The 7,500-nt window shown below is 51.8% G+C and overlaps 1 protein-coding gene across 1 annotated transcript in view; it reads left to right on the top strand.

The window, feature by feature from the left end:
• The window catches only part of LOC310872626 (glutamate receptor 4), a gene marked incomplete at both ends in the record, with an annotated part of 210,722 nt that overhangs the window by 76,230 nt on the left and 126,992 nt on the right, over nt 1–7,500 (top strand). The window lies entirely within an intron of this gene.

Here is a 7,500-nt window from a genome sequence, read left to right as displayed (position 1 = left end):
CATCGACTAATCTAATATACAGCAACCTTCCCTGTGTTTCTACACTAGTCCACCCATCGACTAATCTAATATACAGCAACCTTCCCTGTGTTTCTACACTAGTCCACCCATCGACTGATCTAATATACGGCAACCTTCCCTGTGTTTCTACACTAGTCCACCCATCGACTAATCTAATATACGGTAACCTTCCCTGTGTTTCTACACTAGTCCACCCATCGACTAATCTAATATACGGCAACCTTCCCTGTGTTTCTACACTAGTCCACCCATCGACTGATCTAATATACGGCAACCTTCCCTGTGTTTCTACACTAGTCCACCCATCGACTGATCTAATATACGGCAACCTTCCCTGTGTTTCTACACTAGTCCACCCATCGACTGATCTAATATACGGCAACCTTCCCTGTGTTTCTACACTAGTCCACCCATCGACTGATCTAATATACGGCAACCTTCCCTGTGTTTCTACACTAGTCCACCCATCGACTGATCTAATATACGGCAACCTTCCCCGTGTTTCTACACTAGTCCACCCATCGACTGATCTAATATACGGCAACCTTCCCTGTGTTTCTACACTAGTCCACCCATCGACTGATCTAATATACGGCAACCTTCCCCGTGTTTCTACACTAGTCCACCCATCGACTGATCTAATATACGGCAACCTTCCCTGTGTTTCTACACTAGTCCACCCATCGACTGATCTAATATACGGCAACCTTCCCTGTGTTTCTACACTAGTCCACCCATCGACTGATCTAATATACGGCAACCTTCGCCGTGTTTCTTCACATGGTCGCAAAATTATGATGATGATATTTTTTTATATTTAGTATGCAGTGTATTTCTGAGCCGAGGCAGAGGCTACATTAGGACAGGCTCAACGGATACTCAGTGAAAACTTTTGTCCCTATTTTCATCAAACCTCTTGGCCGGAAATAACCGATCTACAAGCTCATGGTGTAGCTGTTTTAGTGCAGTTGTTTTCTTCGTGTGTGTGTGTAACTCCTGGAACCCAGAGAGAACAGACTGACGTCATGGCGTGGCTTATCTAACCCAACACTTAATATGCAGAATAATGACTCATAGATTCTCTGGAGCAGCTTTTCAACCCTTTTAATATCAAGGCCCATTATTTATGTATTCAGCATCTGAGCCACGGAACCACCATCTGATGACATTTAGCCTCTCAGACCCATCTGAGCCACGGAACCACCATCTGATGACATTTAGCCTCTCAGACCCATCTGAGCCACGGACCACCATCTGATGACATTTAGCCTCTCAGACCCATCTGAGCCACGGACCACCATCTGATGACATTTAGCCTCTCAGACCCATCTGAGCCACGGACCACCATCTGATGACATTTAGCCTCTCAGACCCATCTGAGCCACGGAACCACCATCTGATGACATTTAGCCTCTCAGACCCATCTGAGCCACGGACCACCATCTGATGACATTTAGCCTCTCAGACCCATCTGAGCCACGGAACCACCATCTGATGACATTTAGCCTCTCAGACCCATCTGAGCCACGGAACCACCATCTGATGACATTTAGCCTCTCAGACCCATCTGAGCCACGGACCACCATCTGATGACATTTAGCCTCTCAGACCCATCTGAGCCACGGAACCACCATCTGATGACATTTAGCCTCTCAGACCCATCTGAGCCACGGAACCACCATCTGATGACATTTAGCCTCTCAGACCCATTTGAGCCACGGACCACCATCTGATGACATTTAGCCTCTCAGACCCATCTGAGCCACGGAACCACCATCTGATGACATTTAGCCTCTCAGACCCATTTGAGCCACGGACCACCATCTGATGACATTTAGCCTCTCAGACCCATCTGAGCCACGGAACCACCATCTGATGACATTTAGCCTCTCAGACCCATCTGAGCCACGGACCACCATCTGATGACATTTAGCCTCTCAGACCCATCTGAGCCACGGACCACCATCTGATGACATTTAGCCTCTCAGACCCATCTGAGCCACGGACCACCATCTGATGACATTTAGCCTCTCAGACCCATCTGAGCCACGGAACCACCATCTGATGACATTTAGCCTCTCCGACCCATCTGAGCCACGGACCACCATCTGATGACATTTAGCCTCTCAGACCCATCTGAGCCACGGACCACCATCTGATGACATTTAGCCTCTCAGACCCATCTGAGCCACGGAACCACCATCTGATGACATTTAGCCTCTCAGACCCATCTGAGCCACGGACCACCATCTGATGACATTTAGCCTCTCAGACCCATCTGAGCCACGGACCACCATCTGATGACATTTAGCCTCTCAGACCCATCTGAGCCACGGACCACCATCTGATGACATTTAGCCTCTCAGACCCATCTGAGCCACGGACCACCATCTGATGACATTTAGCCTCTCAGACCCATCTGAGCCACGGACCACCATCTGATGACATTTAGCCTCTCAGACCCATCTGAGCCACGGACCACCATCTGATGACATTTAGCCTCTCAGACCCATCTGAGCCACGGACCACCATCTGATGACATTTAGCCTCTCAGACCCATCTGAGCCACGGACCACCATCTGATGACATTTAGCCTCTCAGACCCATCTGAGCCACGGACCACCATCTGATGACATTTAGCCTCTCAGACCCATCTGAGCCACGGACCACCATCTGATGACATTTAGCCTCTCAGACCCATCTGAGCCACGGACCACCATCTGATGACATTTAGCCTCTCAGACCCATCTGAGCCACGGACCACCATCTGATGACATTTAGCCTCTCAGACCCATCTGAGCCACGGAACCACCATCTGATGACATTTAGCCTCTCAGACCCATCTGAGACACGGACCACCGTTTGATGACATTTAGCCTCTCAGACCCATCTGAGCCACGGACCACCATCTGATGACATTTAGCCTCTCAGACCCATCTGAGCCACGGACCACCATCTGATGACATTTAGCCTCTCAGACCCATCTGAGCCACGGACCACCATCTGATGACATTTAGCCTCTCAGACCCATCTGAGCCACGGAACCACCATCTGATGACATTTAGCCTCTCCGACCCATCTGAGCCACGGACCACCATCTGATGACATTTAGCCTCTCAGACCCATCTGAGCCACGGACCACCATCTGATGACATTTAGCCTCTCAGACCCATCTGAGCCACGGAACCACCATCTGATGACATTTAGCCTCTCAGACCCATCTGAGCCACGGACCACCATCTGATGACATTTAGCCTCTCAGACCCATCTGAGCCACGGACCACCATTTGATGACATTTAGCCTCTCAGACCCATCTGAGCCACGGACCACCATCTGATGACATTTAGCCTCTCAGACCCATCTGAGCCACGGACCACCATCTGATGACATTTAGCCTCTCAGACCCATCTGAGCCACGGACCACCATCTGATGACATTTAGCCTCTCAGACCCATCTGAGCCACGGACCACCATCTGATGACATTTAGCCTCTCAGACCCATCTGAGCCACGGACCACCATCTGATGACATTTAGCCTCTCAGACCCATCTGAGCCACGGACCACCATCTGATGACATTTAGCCTCTCAGACCCATCTGAGCCACGGAACCACCATCTGATGACATTTAGCCTCTCAGACCCATCTGAGCCACGGAACCACCATCTGATGACATTTAGCCTCTCAGACCCATCTGAGCCACGGAACCACCATCTGATGACAAATATTCTTTAGACCCAAAACTAAAGAATATTTAGTTTTTGTCCACAATAATGCCATGCTGTATTGATGTTGGTACCATTAGGAGAACCTCCTGAAGGACCACTGGTGGTCCCCGGACCACCTGGAACCCCCTCAAGGACCACAGATTCCAAAGTGGGGTCCTTTTAAAAGATATACACATTTTCTTTTTTCCCAGTGAATTCTGGTATGTGCGATATACTGTATCTACTGTATATACTGTATCTGTGAGCTTACTATAATCACAGTAATCCTCATAAATCACATTCCATCGTTCAAGAGCTTTAGGATAGAAATTAAACCCAAACTCCATGCAGTCACTTTCACTTAGAGCACTGCAGAGGCAGAGTGTGGTGATCACTGCTCACTGCAGAGGCAGAGTGTGGGTGATCACTGCTCACTGCAGAGGCAGAGTGTGGGTGTTCACTGCTCACTGCAGAGGCAGAGTGTGGTGTTCACTGCTCACTGCAGAGGCAGTGTGGGTGATCACTGCTCACTGCAGAGGCAGAGTGTGGGTGTTCACTGCTCACTGCAGAGGCAGAGTGTGGGTGTTCACTGCTCACTGTAGAGGCAGAGTGTGGGTGTTCACTGCTCACTGCAGAGGCAGAGTGGGTGATCACTGTTCACTGCAGAGGCAGAGTGTGGTGATCACTGCTCACTGCAGAGGCAGAGTGTGGGTGATCACTGCTCACTGTAGAGGCAGAGTGTGGGTGATCACTGCTCACTGCAGAGGCAGAGTGTGGTGATCACTGCTCACTGCAGAGGCAGAGTGTGGGTGTTCACTGCTCACTGCAGAGGCAGAGTGTGGGTGTTCACTGCTCACTGTAGAGGCAGAGTGTGGGTGATCACTGCTCACTGCAGAGGCAGAGTGTGGGTGATCACTGTTCACTGCAGAGGCAGAGTGTGGTGATCACTGCTCACTGCAGAGGCAGAGTGTGGTGATCACTGCTCACTGTAGAGGCAGAGTGTGGTGATCACTGCTCACTGTAGAGGCAGAGTGTGGGTGATCACTGCTCACTGCAGAGGCAGAGTGTGGGTGATCACTGCTCACTGCAGAGGCAGAGTGTGGGTGTTCACTGCTCACTGCAGAGGCAGAGTGTGGTGATCACTGCTCACTGCAGAGGCAGAGTGTGGTGATCACTGCTCACTGCAGAGGCAGAGTGTGGGTGTTCACTGCTCACTGCAGAGGCAGAGTGGGTGATCACTGTTCACTGCAGAGGCAGAGTGTGGTGATCACTGCTCACTGCAGAGGCAGAGTGGGTGATCACTGCTCACTGCAGAGGCAGAGTGTGGTGATCACTGCTCACTGCAGAGGCAGAGTGGGTGATCACTGCTCACTGCAGAGGCAGAGTGGGTGATCACTGCTCACTGCAGAGGCAGAGTGGGTGATCACTGTTCACTGCAGAGGCAGAGTGTGGGTGATCACTGCTCACTGCAGAGGCAGAGTGGGTGATCACTGTTCACTGCAGAGGCAGAGTGTGGTGATCACTGCTCACTGCAGAGGCAGTGTGTGGGTGCTCACTGCTCACTGTAGAGGCAGTGTGTGGGTGCTCACTGCTCACTGTAGAGGCAGAGGCAGAGTGTGGTGATCACTGCTCACTGCAGAGGCAGTGTGGTGATCACTGCTCACTGCAGAGGCAGTGTGGTGATCACTGCTCACTGCAGAGGCAGTGTGGTGATCACTGCTCACTGCAGAGGCAGAGTGTGGGTGATCACTGCTCACTGCAGAGGCAGAGTGTGGTGATCACTGCTCACTGCAGAGGCAGAGTGAGTGTTCACTGCTCACTGCAGAGGCAGAGTGTGGTGATCACTGCTCACTGCAGAGGCAGAGTGTGGTGTTCACTGCTCACTGCAGAGGCAGAGTGTGGTGATCACTGCTCACTGCAGAGGCAGAGTGTGGTGATCACTGCTCACTGCAGAGGCAGTGTGTGGTGTTCACTGCTCACTGCAGAGGCAGAGTGTGGGTGATCACTGCTCACTGCAGAGGCAGAGTGTGGGTGATCACTGCTCACTGTAGAGGCAGAGTGTGGGTGATCACTGCTCACTGCAGAGGCAGAGTGTGGGTGATCACTGCTCACTGCAGAGGCAGAGTGTGGTGATCACTGCTCACTGCAGAGGCAGAGTGGGTGATCACTGCTCACTGCAGAGGCAGAGTGGGTGATCACTGCTCACTGCAGAGGCAGAGTGGGTGATCACTGCTCACTGCAGAGGCAGAGTGTGGTGATCACTGCTCACTGCAGAGGCAGAGTGTGGTGTTCACTGCTCACTGTAGAGGCAGTGTGGGTGATCACTGCTCACTGCAGAGGCAGAGTGTGGTGATCACTGTTCACTGCAGAGGCAGTGTGTGGGTGTTCACTGCTCACTGCAGAGGCAGAGTGTGGTGATCACTGCTCACTGCAGAGGCAGAGTGTGGTGTTCACTGCTCACTGTAGAGGCAGAGTGTGGGTGATCACTGCTCACTGCAGAGGCAGAGTGTGGTGATCACTGTTCACTGCAGAGGCAGTGTGTGGGTGTTCACTGCTCACTGCAGAGGCAGAGTGTGGTGATCACTGCTCACTGCAGAGGCAGAGTGTGGGTGTTCACTGCTCACTGCAGAGGCAGAGTGTGGTGATCACTGCTCACTGCAGAGGCAGAGTGTGGGTGATCACTGCTCACTGCAGAGGCAGAGTGGGTGATCACTGCTCACTGCAGAGGCAGAGTGTGGGTGATCACTGATCACTGCAGAGGCAGTGTGGGTGATCACTGCTCACTGCAGAGGCAGAGTGTGGTGATCACTGCTCACTGCAGAGGCAGAGTGTGGTGATCACTGCTCACTGCAGAGGCAGAGTGTGGTGATCACTGCTCACTGCAGAGGCAGAGTGTGGTGATCACTGTGGTGTGTGTGTGTGTGTGTGTGTGTGTGTGTGTGTGTGTGTGTGTGTGTGTGTGTGTGTGTGTGTGTGTGTGTGTGTGTGTGTGTGTGTGTGTGTGTGTGTGTGTGTGTGTGTGTGTGTGTGTGTGAGAATGTAATGCACAATCTATGTAAAGGTGTGTGAATGGGTAAAGTGCCTTGGATAAAGGCGCTCTTTAAATGCACCATTTACCATTTTAGTACATGTGAGTGTTCTTCATTTAGCGTAAAAGTACAGCCTGGTTGTACATGAGTACAGTGTGGCTGTACTTCATTTACAGTAACTTCAGCCGGAGGATTTAAAATGACTTCCAGCGTCACACATAATCCTTTTATCTCAAAGTCATTCTGTCCTCCACGCATGCACGCACGCACGCACGCACGCACGCACGCACGCACGCACGCACGCACGCACGCACGCACGCACGCACGCACGCACGCAGGCAGGCAGGCAGGCAGGCAGGCAGGCAGGCAGGCACGCACGCACGCAGGCACGTGCGCACGCACGCACGCACGCACAGGCAGGCACGCACGCACTCACAGTAGTGGAGGATCATACATAATGACAGAATTGGCATGTTCCCCCTGCTAAAGGAACGTGCGTGCGTGCGTGCGTGCGTGCACGTGTGTGCGTGCGTGTGTGCGTGCGTGTTGTAGAATGTGGAATTGTGGGTAAAGAATATTGTTGGTTTTTGGTCGTCGATGCTAAATGTCATCCAATGTGACTGAGAGCCTCTCTCTCTGGTTCATAATGTATTGTCTATGTCTCTCTCTCTCTCTCTCTCTCTGGTTCATAATGTATTGTCTATGTCTCTCTCTCTCTCTCTCTCTCTCTCTCTCTGGTCATAA

This window comes from Protomyctophum parallelum, assembly GCF_964188405.1.
Source record: "Protomyctophum parallelum genome assembly, chromosome: 1".
In the NCBI taxonomy this organism is placed as follows: domain Eukaryota; kingdom Metazoa; phylum Chordata; class Actinopteri; order Myctophiformes; family Myctophidae; genus Protomyctophum; species Protomyctophum parallelum.
The sequence above is the reverse complement of the archived record's forward strand: the minus strand, read 5'-3'. Positions and strand labels throughout refer to the sequence as shown.